Source organism: Syngnathus leptorhynchus, unplaced genomic scaffold, assembly GCF_054491065.1.
Source record: "Syngnathus leptorhynchus isolate UIUO unplaced genomic scaffold, UIUO_Slep HiC_scaffold_143, whole genome shotgun sequence".
Classification (NCBI taxonomy): domain Eukaryota; kingdom Metazoa; phylum Chordata; class Actinopteri; order Syngnathiformes; family Syngnathidae; genus Syngnathus; species Syngnathus leptorhynchus.
The window spans coordinates 177,501-195,000 of NW_028232110.1; positions in this window are offsets into that span (position 1 = coordinate 177,501).

Consider the following 17,500-nt stretch of genomic DNA (forward strand, 5'->3'; position numbering starts at 1 on the left):
CATCCATACTTCCAGAGCTCCAGAGCTCCATAGCCCCGGAGCTCCATAGCTCCATAGCCCCGGAGCTCCATAGCTCCATAGCCCCGGAGCTCCATAGCCCCGGAGCTCCATAGCTCCATAGCCCCGGAGCTCCATAGCTCCATAGCCCCGGAGCTCCATAGCTCCATAGCTCCATAGCCCCGGAGCTCCATAGCCCCGGAGCTCCATAGCCCCGGAGCTCCATAGCTCCAGCCGCGGAGGGTGCTGGCTGGTGGCTCCATAGCTCCATACTTCCATACTTGCAGCCACGGAGTTGGCTAAAATTGCACTAAGTGCGAAAGCCCATTCATTTACAACGGCGTGTCCGCCAGGCGGCGACATTTCCCCGTTACCGGTGGCTGCGCGGCGGGTGAGTGACAGAGCTTATCCGAGCGGCTGGAACTCTGCGCCGGCGTGGTCGAGCGTGAGGCCCCGGCCCTTTGGCTGCCTGGTACCTAAAACACTTCCATTGATCCAGCCACGGAGGGTGCTGGCTGGTGGCTCCATAGCTCCATAGCTCCATAGCACCAGAGCTCCATAGCTCCATAGCACCAGAGCTCCATAGCTCCATAGCACCAGAGCTCCATAGCTCCATAGCACCAGAGCTCCATAGCTCCATAGCACCAGAGCTCCATAGCTCCATAGCACCAGAGCTCCATAGCTCCATAGCACCAGAGCTCCATAGCTCCATAGCACCAGAGCTCCATAGCTCCATAGCTCCAGCCTGGGTGGCTGGTGGCTCCATAGCTCCATACTTCCATAGCTCCAGTCAGAGAGTGTGCTAAAATTGCACTAAGTGCGAAAGCCCATTCATTTACAACGGCGTGTCCACAAGGCGGCGACATTTCCCCGTTACCGGTGGCTGCGCGGCGGGTGAGTGACAGAGCTTATCCGAGCGGCTGGAACTCTGCGCCGGCGTGGTCGAGCGTGAGGCCTCGGCCCTTTGGCTGCCTGGTACCTAAAACACTTCCATTGATCCAGCCACGGAGGGTGCTGGCTGGTGGCTCCATAGCTCCATAGCTCCATACCTCCAGAGCTCCAGAGCTCCATAGCACCAGAGCTCCATAGCTCCATAGCACCAGAGCTCCATAGCACCAGAGCTCCATAGCTCCATAGCACCAGAGCTCCATAGCTCCATAGCACCAGCTCCATAGCTCCATAGCACCAGAGCTCCATAGCTCCATAGCACCAGAGCTCCATAGCTCCATAGCACCAGAGCTCCATAGCTCCATAGCACCAGAGCTCCATAGCTCCATAGCACCAGAGCTCCAGAGCTCCATAGCACCAGAGCTCCATAGCTCCATAGCACCAGAGCTCCATAGCTCCAGAGCTCCATAGCTCCAGCCTGGGTGGCTGGTGGCTCCATAGCTCCATACTTCCATAGCTCTAAGTCAGAGAGTTGGCGAAAATTGCACTAAGTGCGAAAGCCCATTCATTTACAACGGCGTGTCCACAAGGCGGCGACATTTCCCCGTTACCGGTGGCTGCGCGGCGGGAGAGTGACAGAGCTCATCCGAGCGGCTGGAACTCTGCGCCGGCGTGGTCGAGCGTGAGGCCTCGGCACTTTGGCCGCCTGGTACCTAAACACTTCCATTGATCCAGCCACGGAGGGTGCTGGCTGGTGGCTCCATACCTCCATAGCTCCATACCTCCAGAGCTCCAGAGCTCCATAGCACCAGAGCTCCATAGCTCCATAGCACCAGAGCTCCATAGCACCAGAGCTCCATAGCTCCATAGCACCAGAGCTCCATAGCTCCATAGCACCAGAGCTCCATAGCTCCATAGCACCAGAGCTCCATAGCACCAGAGCTCCATAGCTCCATAGCACCAGAGCTCCATAGCTCCATAGCACCAGCTCCATAGCTCCATAGCACCAGAGCTCCATAGCTCCATAGCACCAGAGCTCCATAGCTCCATAGCACCAGAGCTCCATAGCTCCATAGCACCAGAGCTCCATAGCTCCATAGCACCAGAGCTCCATAGCTCCATAGCTCCAGGGCTCCATAGCTCCAGGGCTCCAGGGCTCCATAGCTCCAGGGCTCCATAGCTCCAGGGCTCCAGGGCTCCATAGCTCCATACCTCCAGAGCTCCATAGCTCCATACTTCCAGAGCTCCATAGCTCCATAGCACCAGAGCTCCAGAGCTCCATAGCTCCATAGCACCAGAGCTCCATAGCACCAGAGCTCCATAGCTCCAGCCTGGGTGGCTGGTGGCTCCATAGCTCCATACTTCCATAGCTCCAGTCAGAGAGTTGGCGAAAATTGCACTAAGTGCGAAAGCCCATTCATTTACAAGGGCGTGTCCACAAGGCGGCGACATTTCCCCGTTACCGGTGGCTGCGCGGCAGGAGAGTGACAGAGCTTATCCGAGCGGCTGGAACTCTGCGCCGGCGTGGTCGAACGGCTGGCCTCGGTAGTTGAGGTACCAGGGGTGGGCCGGGGAGCTCCAGGCGGGTCTTGTGAGAGAGTGAAGCCGAGCGGCTGGAACTCTGGGCCGGCCTGGTCGAGCGGCTGGCCTCGGTAGTTGAGGTACCAGGGGCGGGCTGGGGAGCTCCAGGCGGGGCTTGTGAGAGAGTGAAGCCGAGCGGCTGGAACTCTGGGCCGGCGTGGTTGAGCCACGGAGGGTGCTGGCTGGTGGCTCCATAGCTCCATAGCTCCATAGCTCCATAGCTCCATACTTCCATAGCTCCATACTTCCATAGCTCCAGACTTCCATAGCTCCATAGCTCCATAGCTCCATAGCTCCATAGCTCCATAGCACCAGAGCTCCAGAGCTCCATAGCACCAGAGCTCCAGAGCTCCATAGCTCCATAGCTCCATAGCCCCAGAGCTCCATAGCTCCATAGCTCCATAGCTCCAGAGCTCCATACTTCCATAGCTCCAGAGCTCCAGCCTGTCTGGTGGCTCCATAGCTCCATAGCTCCATACTTGCAGCCACGGAGCTGGCGAAAATTGCACTAAGTGCGAAAGCCCATTCATTTACAACGGCGTGTCCACAAGGCGGCGACATTTCCCCGTTACCGGTGGCTGCGCGGCGGGAGAGTGACAGAGCTTATCCGAGCGGCTGGAACTCTGGGCCGGCCTGGTCGAGCGGCTGGCCTCGGTAGTTGAGGTACCAGGGGCGGGCTGGGGAGCTCCAGGCGGGGCTTGTGAGAGAGTGTAGCCGAGCGGCTGGAACTCTGGGCCGGCGTGGTTGAGCAGCATGCCCGCGGAGGTGGCTCTTCCATAGGCAGGGAGGGTGCTGGAGCTCCACACTTCCCTAGGCACGGAGGGTGCTGGAGCTCCACACTTCCATAGGCAGGGAGGGTGCTGGAGCTCCACACTTCCATAGGCAGGGAGGGTGCTGGAGCTCCACACTTCCATAGGCAGGGAGGGTGCTGGAGCTCCACACTTCCATAGGCAGGGAGGGTGCTGGAGCTCCACACTTCCATAGGCAGGGAGGGTGCTGGAGCTCCACACTTCCATAGGCAGGGAGGGTGCTGGAGCTCCACACTTCCATAGGCAGGGAGGGTGCTGGAGCTCCACACTTCCATAGGCAGGGAGGGTGCTGGAGCTCCACACTTCCATAGGCAGGGAGGGTGCTGGAGCTCCACACTTCCATAGGCAGGGAGGGTGCTGGAGCTCCACACTTCCATAGGCAGGGAGGGTGCTGGAGCTCCACACTTCCATAGGCAGGGAGGGTGCTGGAGCTCCACACTTCCATAGGCAGGGAGGGTGCTGGAGCTCCACACTTCCATAGGCAGGGAGGGTGCTGGAGCTCCACACTTCCATAGGCAGGGAGGGTGCTGGAGCTCCACACTTCCATAGGCAGGGAGGGTGCTGGAGCTCCACACTTCCATAGGCAGGGAGGGTGCTGGAGCTCCACACTTCCATAGGCAGGGAGGGTGCTGGAGCTCCACACTTCCATAGGCAGGGAGGGTGCTGGAGCTCCACACTTCCATAGGCAGGGAGGGTGCTGGAGCTCCACACTTCCATAGGCAGGGAGGGTGCTGGAGCTCCACACTTCCATAGGCAGGGAGGGTGCTGGAGCTCCACACTTCCATAGGCAGGGAGGGTGCTGGAGCTCCACACTTCCATAGGCAGGGAGGGTGCTGGAGCTCCACACTTCCATAGGCAGGGAGGGTGCTGGAGCTCCACACTTCCATAGGCAGGGAGGGTGCTGGAGCTCCACACTTCCATAGGCAGGGAGGGTGCTGGAGCTCCACACTTCCATAGGCAGGGAGGGTGCTGGAGCTCCACACTTCCATAGGCAGGGAGGGTGCTGGAGCTCCACACTTCCATAGGCAGGGAGGGTGCTGGAGCTCCACACTTCCATAGGCAGGGAGGGTGCTGGAGCTCCACACTTCCATAGGCAGGGAGGGTGCTGGAGCTCCACACTTCCATAGGCAGGGAGGGTGCTGGAGCTCCACACTTCCATAGGCAGGGAGGGTGCTGGAGCTCCACACTTCCATAGGCAGGGAGGGTGCTGGAGCTCCACACTTCCATAGGCAGGGAGGGTGCTGGAGCTCCACACTTCCATAGGCAGGGAGGGTGCTGGAGCTCCACACTTCCATAGGCAGGGAGGGTGCTGGAGCTCCACACTTCCATAGGCAGGGAGGGTGCTGGAGCTCCACACTTCCATAGGCAGGGAGGGTGCTGGAGCTCCACACTTCCATAGGCAGGGAGGGTGCTGGAGCTCCACACTTCCATAGGCAGGGAGGGTGCTGGAGCTCCACACTTCCATAGGCAGGGAGGGTGCTGGAGCTCCACACTTCCATAGGCAGGGAGGGTGCTGGAGCTCCACACTTCCATAGGCAGGGAGGGTGCTGGAGCTCCACACTTCCATAGGCAGGGAGGGTGCTGGAGCTCCACACTTCCATAGGCAGGGAGGGTGCTGGAGCTCCACACTTCCATAGGCAGGGAGGGTGCTGGAGCTCCACACTTCCATAGGCAGGGAGGGTGCTGGAGCTCCACACTTCCATAGGCAGGGAGGGTGCTGGAGCTCCACACTTCCATAGGCAGGGAGGGTGCTGGAGCTCCACACTTCCATAGGCAGGGAGGGTGCTGGAGCTCCACACTTCCATAGGCAGGGAGGGTGCTGGAGCTCCACACTTCCATAGGCAGGGAGGGTGCTGGAGCTCCACACTTCCATAGGCAGGGAGGGTGCTGGAGCTCCACACTTCCATAGGCAGGGAGGGTGCTGGAGCTCCACACTTCCATAGGCAGGGAGGGTGCTGGAGCTCCACACTTCCATAGGCAGGGAGGGTGCTGGAGCTCCACACTTCCATAGGCAGGGAGGGTGCTGGAGCTCCACACTTCCATAGGCAGGGAGGGTGCTGGAGCTCCACACTTCCATAGGCAGGGAGGGTGCTGGAGCTCCACACTTCCATAGGCAGGGAGGGTGCTGGAGCTCCACACTTCCATAGGCAGGGAGGGTGCTGGAGCTCCACACTTCCATAGGCAGGGAGGGTGCTGGAGCTCCACACTTCCATAGGCAGGGAGGGTGCTGGAGCTCCACACTTCCATAGGCAGGGAGGGTGCTGGAGCTCCACACTTCCATAGGCAGGGAGGGTGCTGGAGCTCCACACTTCCATAGGCAGGGAGGGTGCTGGAGCTCCACACTTCCATAGGCAGGGAGGGTGCTGGAGCTCCACACTTCCATAGGCAGGGAGGGTGCTGGAGCTCCACACTTCCATAGGCAGGGAGGGTGCTGGAGCTCCACACTTCCATAGGCAGGGAGGGTGCTGGAGCTCCACACTTCCATAGGCAGGGAGGGTGCTGGAGCTCCACACTTCCATAGGCAGGGAGGGTGCTGGAGCTCCACACTTCCATAGGCAGGGAGGGTGCTGGAGCTCCACACTTCCATAGGCAGGGAGGGTGCTGGAGCTCCACACTTCCATAGGCAGGGAGGGTGCTGGAGCTCCACACTTCCATAGGCAGGGAGGGTGCTGGAGCTCCACACTTCCATAGGCAGGGAGGGTGCTGGAGCTCCACACTTCCATAGGCAGGGAGGGTGCTGGAGCTCCACACTTCCATAGGCAGGGAGGGTGCTGGAGCTCCACACTTCCATAGGCAGGGAGGGTGCTGGCACATCCACACTTCCAGCCACGGAGCATGCTGGCACTTCCACCTTGCTTGCTAAGTCGGCGTGATCTTGCCCAAAAAGTCCCTCCTCACCTCCAGCTGGAAGTGGAAAAAAATCCTCCACCTGCTTGGCCGAGGTTCTGGAAGCCAGCAGCTCGCAGAATGTTGCCAAAGTTTCACTGGAAGGAAAAGAAAAGAGAAGACCGAGTGCGCATTTCACCTACCGCCGAATGTCCACAAGAGGGAAGTGTCACTCCGTCGCAGAATCTGCGCCGACGCACTCGGCACCCTTCGAATTTATGGTGCCGGTGCGGGTGTTCTGGGTGCAAAAAGGCCGCCCAAGTGGTAGAAAAAAATCAGACTTCGTCTCTTAGGTCGAAATTAATGCCAAGTTTTGAAATGCACTGGCAGGGGTGGACCAGGGCCCGTTAGAAGTGCTTAGCCGAGGTCCTGGAAGCCTAACCCGGCGTGATCTTGTGCAAAAAGCCGCTGCTGAGCTCCAGCTGGAAGTGTAAAAAGAACCGGGCTGGATCAAAAAAAGAACCGGGCGGCCCTTTAAAATTGCTTAGCCGAGGTCCTGGAACCCTAACCCGGCGTGATCTTGTGCAAAAAGCCGCTGCTGAGCTCCAGCTGGAAGTGTAAAAAGAACCGGGCTGGTTCAAAAAAAGAACCGGGCGACCCGTTAGAAGTGCTTAGCCGAGGTCCTGGAAGCCTAACCCGGCGTGATCTTGTGCAAAAAGCCGCTGCTGAGCTCCAGCTGGAAGTGGAAAAAGAACCGGGCTGGATCAAAAAAGAACCGGGCGACCCGTTAAAATTGCTTAGCCGAGGTCCTGGAAGCCTAACACGGCGTGATCTTGTGCAAAAAGCCGCTCCCGAGCTCCAGCTGGAAGTGTAAAAAGAACCAGGCTGGATAAAAAAAAGAACCGGGCTGGATAAAAAAAAAGAACCGGGCGGCCCGTTAAAATTGCTTAGCCGAGGTCCTGGAAGCCTAACCCGGCGTGATCTTGTGCAAAAAGCCGCTCCCGAGCTCCAGCTGGAAGTGTAAAAAGAACCGGGCTGGATCAAAAAAGAACCGGGCGACCCGTTAAAATTGCTTAGCCGAGGTCCTGGAAGCCTAACACGGCGTGTTCTTGTGCAAAAAGCCGCTCCCAAGCTCCAGCTGGAAGTGTAAAAAGAACCGGGCTGGATAAAAAAAAGAACCGGGCTGGATCAAAAAAGAACCGGGCGACCCGTTAAAATTGCTTAGCCGAGGTCCTGGAAGCCTAACACGGCGTGATCTTGTGCAAAAAGCCGCTCCCGAGCTCCAGCTGGAAGTGTAAAAAGAACCGGGCTGGATAAAAAAAGAACCGGGCTGGATAAAAAAAAGAACCGGGCGACCCGTTAAAATTGCTTAGCCGAGGTCCTGGAAGCCTAACACGGCGTGTTCTTGTGCAAAAAGCCGCTCCCGAGCTCCAGCTGGAAGTGTAAAAAGAACCAGGCTGGATAAAAAAAAGAACCGGGCTGGATCAAAAAAGAACCGGGCGACCCGTTAAAATTGCTTAGCCGAGGTCCTGGAAGCCTAACACGGCGTGATCTTGTGCAAAAAGCCGCTCCCGAGCTCCAGCTGGAAGTGTAAAAAGAACCGGGCTGGATAAAAAAAGAACCGGGCTGGATAAAAAAAAGAACCGGGCGACCCGTTAAAATTGCTTAGCCGAGGTCCTGGAAGCCTAACACGGCGTGATCTTGTGCAAAAAGCCGCTCCCGAGCTCCAGCTGGAAGTGTAAAAAGAACCAGGCTGGATAAAAAAAAGAACCGGGCTGGATCAAAAAAGAACCGGGCGACCCGTTAAAATTGCTTAGCCGAGGTCCTGGAAGCCTAACACGGCGTGATCTTGTGCAAAAAGCCGCTCCCGAGCTCCAGCTGGAAGTGTAAAAAGAACCGGGCTGGATAAAAAAAGAACCGGGCTGGATAAAAAAAAGAACCGGGCGACCCGTTAAAATTGCTTAGCCGAGGTCCTGGAAGCCTAACACGGCGTGATCTTGTGCAAAAAGCCGCTCCCGAGCTCCAGCTGGAAGTGTAAAAAGAACCAGGCTGGATAAAAAAAAGAACCGGGCTGGATCAAAAAAGAACCGGGCGACCCGTTAAAATTGCTTAGCCGAGGTCCTGGAAGCCTAACACGGCGTGTTCTTGTGCAAAAAGCCGCTCCCGAGCTCCAGCTGGAAGTGTAAAAAGAACCAGGCTGGATAAAAAAAAGAACCGGGCTGGTTCAAAAAAGAACCGGGCAACCCGTTAAAATTGCTTAGCCGAGGTCCTGGAAGCCTAACACGGCGTGTTCTTGTGCAAAAAGCCGCTCCCGAGCTCCAGCTGGAAGTGTAAAAAGAACCAGGCTGGATAAAAAAAAGAACCGGGCTGGATCAAAAAAGAACCGGGCGACCCGTTAAAATTGCTTAGCCGAGGTCCTGGAAGCCTAACACGGCGTGATCTTGTGCAAAAAGCCGCTCCCGAGCTCCAGCTGGAAGTGTAAAAAGAACCGGGCTGGATAAAAAAAAGAACCGGGCTGGATAAAAAAAAGAACCGGGCGACCCGTTAAAATTGCTTAGCCGAGGTCCTGGAAGCCTAACACGGCGTGATCTTGTGCAAAAAGCCGCTCCCGAGCTCCAGCTGGAAGTGTAAAAAGAACCAGGCTGGATAAAAAAAAGAACCGGGCTGGATCAAAAAAGAACCGGGCGACCCGTTAAAATTGCTTAGCCGAGGTCCTGGAAGCCTAACACGGCGTGTTCTTGTGCAAAAAGCCGCTCCCGAGCTCCAGCTGGAAGTGTAAAAAGAACCAGGCTGGATAAAAAAAAGAACCGGGCTGGTTCAAAAAAGAACCGGGCAACCCGTTAAAATTGCTTAGCCGAGGTCCTGGAAGCCTAACACGGCGTGTTCTTGTGCAAAAAGCCGCTCCCGAGCTCCAGCTGGAAGTGTAAAAAGAACCAGGCTGGATAAAAAAAAGAACCGGGCTGGATCAAAAAAGAACCGGGCGACCCGTTAAAATTGCTTAGCCGAGGTCCTGGAAGCCTAACACGGCGTGATCTTGTGCAAAAAGCCGCTCCCGAGCTCCAGCTGGAAGTGTAAAAAGAACCGGGCTGGATAAAAAAAGAACCGGGCTGGATAAAAAAAAAGAACCGGGCGACCCGTTAAAATTGCTTAGCCGAGGTCCTGGAAGCCTAACACGGCGTGATCTTGTGCAAAAAGCCGCTCCCGAGCTCCAGCTGGAAGTGTAAAAAGAACCAGGCTGGATAAAAAAAAGAACCGGGCTGGATCAAAAAAGAACCGGGCGACCCGTTAAAATTGCTTAGCCGAGGTCCTGGAAGCCTAACACGGCGTGTTCTTGTGCAAAAAGCCGCTCCCGAGCTCCAGCTGGAAGTGTAAAAAGAACCAGGCTGGATAAAAAAAAGAACCGGGCTGGATCAAAAAAGAACCGGGCGACCCGTTAAAATTGCTTAGCCGAGGTCCTGGAAGCCTAACACGGCGTGTTCTTGTGCAAAAAGCCGCTCCCGAGCTCCAGCTGGAAGTGTAAAAAGAACCAGGCTGGATAAAAAAAAGAACCGGGCTGGATCAAAAAAGAACCGGGCGACCCGTTAAAATTGCTTAGCTGAGGTCCTGGAAGCCTAACACGGCGTGATCTTGTGCAAAAAGCCGCTCCCGAGCTCCAGCTGGAAGTGTAAAAAGAACCGGGCTGGATAAAAAAAAAGAACCGGGCTGGTTCAAAAAAGAACCGGGCAACCCGTTAAAATTGCTTAGCCGAGGTCCTGGAAGCCTAACCCGGCGTGATCTTGCCCGAAAGTCGGCCTCTATACTTCCATTTTAGGTACCAGGGGCTATTAGTGTACTTGGTCCCACTAGTCAGTGTACTCATCCAGTTACCCCCCGTTTTCCAAAACACCATCGGCACGTATAAGGGGGGGACTCTTGAGAGAGATGAGGTATATGGCAGCGCAACACCAATCCGCTCCGCGCTGGTTCCCATGTCGGCTACGGATGAATAAAACCAGCCTGTCCCCCCTGGAGCTCACGAGACACGGAATTTTTTCTAAGTGCCAACGGCTCTTCCGAGCAAACGTGTCCGCTCCGGCTGGTTCCCCCGTCGGCCTCGAATGACGAAAAATGCCGGTCTCCGCCCGGAGCTCATGACAAACGAAAAATTTTCTAAGTGCCAACGGCACTAGCGAGCGAATGTGTCCGCTCGGCGCTGGTTCCCGGGTCGAACCCGGAAGACGAAAAACGCCGCTCTCCGCCCGGAGCTCATGACAAACGAAAAATTTTCTAAGTGCCAACGGCACTAGCGAGCGAATGTGTCCGCTCGGCGCTGGTTCCCGGGTCGAACCCGGAAGACGAAAAACGCCGCTCTCCGCCCGGAGCTCATGACAAACGAAAAATTTTCTAAGTGCCAACGGCACTAGCGAGCGAATGTGTCCGCTCGGCGCTGGTTCCCGGGTCGAACCCGGAAGACGAAAAACGCCGCTCTCCGCCCGGAGCTCATGACAAACGAAAAATTTTCTAAGTGCCAACGGCACTAGCGAGCGAATGTGTCCGCTCGGCGCTGGTTCCCGGGTCGAACCCGGAAGACGAAAAACGCCGCTCTCCGCCCGGAGCTCATGACAAACGAAAAATTTTCTAAGTGCCAACGGCACTAGCGAGCGAATGTGTCCGCTCGGCGCTGGTTCCCGGGTCGAACCCGGAAGACGAAAAACGCCGCTCTCCGCCCGGAGCTCATGACAAACGAAAAATTTTCTAAGTGCCAACGGCACTAGCGAGCGAATGTGTCCGCTCGGCGCTGGTTCCCGGGTCGAACCCGGAAGACGAAAAACGCCGCTCTCCGCCCGGAGCTCATGACAAACGAAAAATTTTCTAAGTGCCAACGGCACTAGCGAGCGAATGTGTCCGCTCGGCGCTGGTTCCCGGGTCGAACCCGGAAGACGAAAAACGCCGCTCTCCGCCCGGAGCTCATGACAAACGAAAAATTTTCTAAGTGCCAACGGCACTAGCGAGCGAATGTGTCCGCTCGGCGCTGGTTCCCGGGTCGAACCCGGAAGACAAAAAACGCCGGTCTCCGCCCGGAGCTCATGACAAACGAAAAATTTTCTAAGTGCCAACGGCACTAGCGAGCGAATGTGTCCGCTCGGCGCTGGTTCCCGGGTCGAACCCGGAAGACGAAAAACGCCGCTCTCCGCCCGGAGCTCATGACAAACGAAAAATTTTCTAAGTGCCAACGGCACTTGCGAGCGAATGTGTCCGCTCGGCGCTGGTTCCCGGGTCGGACCCGGAAGACGAAAAACGCCGGTCTCCGCCCGGAGCTCATGACAAACGAAAAATTTTCTAAGTGCCAACGGCACTAGCGAGCGAATGTGTCCGCTCGGCGCTGGTTCCCGGGTCGGACCCGGAAGACGAAAAACGCCGGTCCTCGCCTGGAGGTCCCAGCAAAATCGGCGAAAAAACGACTAAGTGTCAACTTTCGAAAAAACGACTAAGTGCCCACGGCTCTGCGGGGCTTGTGAGTCCGCCCCGCGCCGGTTCGGTGGTCGGCCTCAAAAAGCAAAAAATCAGCCTCTCTCCCTGGAGCTCACCTCGAGGTACCAGGGGGTGAGGTACCCGGGCTAAGGTGCAGTACCTTTTTTGGTCTTCAGGTGCGCCAGAGTACAATGAAATGGTCCCAGTAGTCAGTGTACTCATCGACTTTCCCCCCGTTTTCCAAAGCACCTCGTTTACGAGTATGGAGGAGATGGTGCTGGTCTCCCCACGGCGTCGGACACGCCGTCCTCGACAGCACAAGGTCGGATAGAAGACCTGGAAAGCGCCGTGGCACGCGCTGGAGGTGGGCACTTTGGCGAAAAAACGACTAAGTGTCAACTTTCGAAAAAACGACTAAGTGTCAACTTTCGAAAAAACGGCTAAGTGTCAACTTTCGAAAAAACGACTAAGTGTCACCTCTCTGAAAAAATGGCAAAGTGTCGCCTCTCTGAAATTTTTCTAAGTGCCCACGGCTCTGCGGGCTCGTGCATCCGAGCCGCGCCGGTTCTGCAACCGGCCTAGAATGACGAAAAATAACGGTCTCCTCCTGGAGCTCACAGCCAATTGTGGCGAAAAAGTGGCAAAGTGCCCACGGCCCTGCCGAGCTTTGGCGTCCGCTCAGCGCCGGTGCCGCAGTCGGCCTCGAATGACGAAAAATGACGGTCTCCTCCTGGAGCTCACAGCCAACTTGGCAAAAAGTTTCTAAGTGCCCACGGCCCTGCCGAGCTTTGGCGTCCGCCCAGCGCCGGTTCCGCAGTCGGCCTCGAATGACGAAAAATAACGGTCTCCTCCTGGAGCTCACAGCCAACTTGGCAAAAAGTTTCTAAGTGCCCACGGCCCTGCCGAGCTTTGGCGTCCGCTCAGCGCCGGTGCCGCAGTCGGCCTCGAATGACGAAAAATGACGGTCTCCTCCTGGAGCTCACAGCCAACTTGGCAAAAAGTTTCTAAGTGCCCACGGCCCTGCCGAGCTTTGGCGTCCGCCCAGCGCCGGTTCCGCAGTCGGCCTCGAATGACGAAAAATAACGGTCTCCTCCTGGAGCTCACAGCCAACTTGGCAAAAAGTTTCTAAGTGCCCACGGCCCTGCCGAACTTTGGCGTCCGCTCAGCGCCGGTTCCGCAGTCGGCCTCGAATGACGAAAAATAACGGTCTCCTCCTGGAGCTCACAGCCAACTTGGCAAAAAGTTTCTAAGTGCCCACGGCCCTGCCGAACTTTGGCGTCCGCTCAGCGCCGGTTCCGCAGTCGGCCTCGAATGACGAAAAATAACGGTCTCCTCCTGGAGCTCACAGCCAACTTGGCAAAAAGTTTCTAAGTGCCCACGGCCCTGCCGAGCTTTGGCGTCCGCCCAGCGCCGGTTCCGCAGTCGGCCTCGAATGACGAAAAATAACGGTCTCCTCCTGGAGCTCACAGCCAACTTGGCAAAAAGTTTCTAAGTGCCCACGGCCCTGCCGAGCTTTGGCGTCCGCCCAGCGCCGGTTCCGCAGTCGGCCTCGAATGACGAAAAATAACGGTCTCCTCCTGGAGCTCACAGCCAACTTGGCAAAAAGTTTCTAAGTGTCACATCTCTGAAAAAACGACTAAGTGTCAACTTTCGAAAAAACGGCTAAGTGTCAACTTTCGAAAAAACGGCAAAGTGTCACATCTCTGAAAAAACGGCTAAGTGTCGACTTTCGAAAAAACGGCTAAGTGTCAACTTTCGAAAAAACGGCAAAGTGTCACATCTCTGAAAAAACGGCTAAGTGTCACATCTCTGAAAAAACGGCTAAGTGTCACATCTCTGAAAAAACGGCTAAGTGTCGCCTCTCTGAAAAAACGGCAAAGTGTCAACTTTCGAAAAAACGACAGAGTGTCGCCTCTCTGAAAAAACGACTAAGTGTCGACTCTGAGAAAATGGCAAAGTGCCCACGGCTCTGCGGGCTCGTGCATCCGACCCGCGCCGGTTCCCCAGCCGGCCTGAAATAAGGCAAAACCAGCCTCTCCGCCTGGAGCTCAGAGCCAACTTGGCGAATATTTTCTAAGTGCCCACGGCTCTGCGTGGCTACGGCGTCTGCCCAGCGCCGGTTCCTGGGTCGAACCCCGAGGACGAGGAATGCCGGTCTCCGCCTGGAGGTCCCAGCTTAATCGGCGAAAATTTTCTAAGTGCCCACGGCTCTGCCGGGCTCGTGCATCCGACCCGCGCCGGTTCCCCAGCCGGCCTGAAATAAGGCAAAACCAGGCTCTCCCCCTGGAGCTCAGAGCCAATTGTGGCGAAAAAACGACTAAGTGTCAACTTTCGAAAAAACGACTAAGTGTCAACTTTCCAAAAAAACGGCTAAGTGTCGACTTTCGAAAAAACGGCTAAGTGTCAACTTTCGAAAAAACGACTAAGTGTCGCCTCTGAAAAAACGACTAAGTGTCGCCTCTCTGAAAAAACGACTAAGTGCCCACGGCTCTGCGGGGCTTGTGAGTCCGCCCCGCGCCGGTTCGGCGGTCGGCCTCAAAAAGCGAAAAATCAGCCTCTCTCCCTGGAGCTCACCAAAAATTTGTCGAAATTTTTCTAAGTTCTCCTCGAGGTACCAGGGGGTGAGGTACCCGGGCTAAGGTGCAGTACCTTTTTTGGTCTTCAGGTGCGCCAGAGTACAATGAAATGGTCCCAGTAGTCAGTGTACTCATCGACTTTCCCCCCGTTTTCCAAAGCACCCCGTTTACGAGTATGGAGGAGATGGTGCTGGTCTCCCCACGGCGTCGGACACGCCGTCCTCGACAGCACAAGGTCGGATAGAAGACCTGAAAAGCGCCGTGGCACGCGCTGGAGGTGTCACTGTGGCGAAAAAGTGACTAAGTGTCAACTTTCGAAAAAACGGCTAAGTGTCAACTTTCGAAAAAACGGCTAAGTGTCAACTTTCGAAAAAACGGCTAAGTGTCAACTTTCGAAAAAACGACTAAGTGTCGCCTCTCTGAAAAAACGGCAAAGTGTCAACTTTCGAAAAAACGACTAAGTGTCAACTTTCGAAAAAACGACTAAGTGTCACCTCTCTGAAAAAATGGCAAAGTGTCAACTGCGAATGTGGTGGTGCATGGAAGGAAGTGGAGGACGGCCGCCTCCTTAAACACAGGCCGAAGAGGAGCGTCAGGGCCGGCTCCTTAAACACGGACCGAGTGTCGCCCTTAACACAGACCAAGCGGAGGACGGCCGCCTCCCTAAATACAGGCCGAACCGGAGCGCGAGGGCCGCTCCTTAAACATGGACCGAGTGTCGCCCTTAACACGGACCAAGGGGAGGACGGCCGCCTCCTTAAACACAGGCCGGAGAGGAGCGTCAGGGCCAGGCTCCTCAAACATGGACCGAGTGTCGCCCTTAACACGGACCAAGGGGAGGACGGCCGCCTCCTTAAACACAGGCCGGAGAGGAGCGTCAGGGCCAGGCTCCTCAAACATGGACCGAGTGTCGCCCTTAACACGGACCAAGGGGAGGACGGCCGCCTCCTTAAACACAGGCCGGAGAGGAGCGTCAGGGCCAGGCTCCTCAAACATGGACCGAGTGTCGCCCTTAACACGGACCAAGGGGAGGACGGCCGCCTCCTTAAACACAGGCCGGAGAGGAGCGTCAGGGCCAGGCTCCTCAAACATGGACAGAGTGTCGCCCTTAACACAGACCAAGCGGAGGACGGCCGCCTCCCTAAATACAGGCCGAACCGGAGCGCGAGTGTCGCTCCTTAAACACGGACCGAGTGGAGGACGGCCGCCTCCTTAAACACAGGCCGAACAAAATGACACAAAGTGTCAACTGCGAATGTTGTCCATCCAAGGAAGGAGCGTGATGCCCGGCCGGCTCCTTAAACACAGGCCGAGAGTCGCCCCGGACGGTCCGCCTCGCGGCGCCCGTCTGCTCGGATAAAATGACACAAAGTGTCAACTACGAATGTTGTCCATCCAAGGAGGGAGCGTGATGCCCGGCCGGCTCCGAAAACACAGGCCGAGAGTCGCCCCGGACGGTCCGCCTCGCGGCGCCCGTCTGCTCGGATAAAATGACACAAAGTGTCAACTGCGAATGTTGTCCATCCAAGGAAGGAGCGTGATGCCCGGCCGGCTCCTTAAACACAGGCCGAGAGTCGCCCCGGACGGTCCGCCTCGCGGCGCCCGCCCGCTCGGATAAAATGACACAAAGTGTCAACTACGAATGTTGTCCATCCAAGGAGGGAGCTTGAGGCCCGGCCGGCTCCTTAAACACAGGCCGAGAGTCGCCCCGGACGGTCCGCCTCGCGGCGCCCGTCTGCTCGGATAAAATGACACAAAGTGTCAACTGCGAATGTTGTCCATCCAAGGAAGGAGCGTGATGCCCGGCCGGCTCCTTAAACACAGGCCGAGAGTCGCCCCGGACGGTCCGCCTCGCGGCGCCCGTCTGCTCGGATAAAATGACACAAAGTGTCAACTGCGAATGTTGTCCATCCAAGGAAGGAGCGTGATGCCCGGCCGGCTCCTTAAACACAGGCCGAGAGTCGCCCCGGACGGTCCGCCTCGCGGCGCCCGCCCGCTCGGATAAAATGACACAAAGTGTCAACTACGAATGTTGTCCATCCAAGGAAGGAGCGTGATGCCCGGCCGGCTCCTTAAACACAGGCCGAGAGTCGCCCCGGACGGTCCGCCTCGCGGCGCCCGTCTGCTCGGATAAAATGACACAAAGTGTCAACTACGAATGTTGTCCATCCAAGGAGGGAGCGTGATGCCCGGCCGGCTCCGAAAACACAGGCCGAGAGTCGCCCCGGACGGTCCGCCTCGCGGCGCCCGTCTGCTCGGATAAAATGACACAAAGTGTCAACTGCGAATGTTGTCCATCCAAGGAAGGAGCGTGATGCCCGGCCGGCTCCTTAAACACAGGCCGAGAGTCGCCCCGGACGGTCCGCCTCGCGGCGCCCGCCCGCTCGGATAAAATGACACAAAGTGTCAACTACGAATGTTGTCCATCCAAGGAAGGAGCGTGATGCCCGGCCGGCTCCTTAAACACAGGCCGAGAGTCGCCCCGGACGGTCGCCTCGCGGCGCCCGTCTGCTCGGATAAAATGACACAAAGTGTCAACTACGAATGTTGTCCATCCAAGGAGGGAGCGTGATGCCCGGCCGGCTCCGAAAACACAGGCCGAGAGTCGCCCCGGACGGTCCGCCTCGCGGCGCCCGTCTGCTCGGATAAAATGACACAAAGTGTCAACTGCGAATGTTGTCCATCCAAGGAAGGAGCGTGATGCCCGGCCGGCTCCTTAAACACAGGCCGAGAGTCGCCCCGGACGGTCCGCCTCGCGGCGCCCGCCCGCTCGGATAAAATGACACAAAGTGTCAACTACGAATGTTGTCCATCCAAGGAGGGAGCGTGAGGCCCGGCCGGCTCCGAAAACACAGGCCGAGAGTCGCCCCGGACGGTCCGCCTCGCGGCGCCCGCCCGCTCGGATAAAATGACACAAAGTGTCAACTACGAATGTTGTCCATCCAAGGAGGGAGCGTGAGGCCCGGCCGGCTCCGAAAACACAGGCCGAGAGTCGCCCCGGACGGTCCGCCTCTCGAGGCGCCCGCCCGCTCGGATAAAATGACACAAAGTGTCAACTACGAATGTTGTCCATCCAAGGAGGGAGCGTGATGCCCGGCCGGCTCCGAAAACACAGGCCGAGATTCGACCCCGGACGGGCCGTCTTCTCCCGGCGCCCGCCCGCGTACGCCCCCCATCCCCGGTCGCCCGTCTGCTCCCGGCGGGCCTCCGAGTACCCCCTCACCCAACTGACCGACTGGCACTCATGACCCGCCTTGGTAGGGCCTCCATCGGCCTCGGCTCGTCCGACGTCGGGTGGACGGTTCCTACCCACTGCGGGTCGCACTCTAGCGCCCCGGCCGCCGCGTGAGCGTGCGCTCCCCGCGCCGCCCC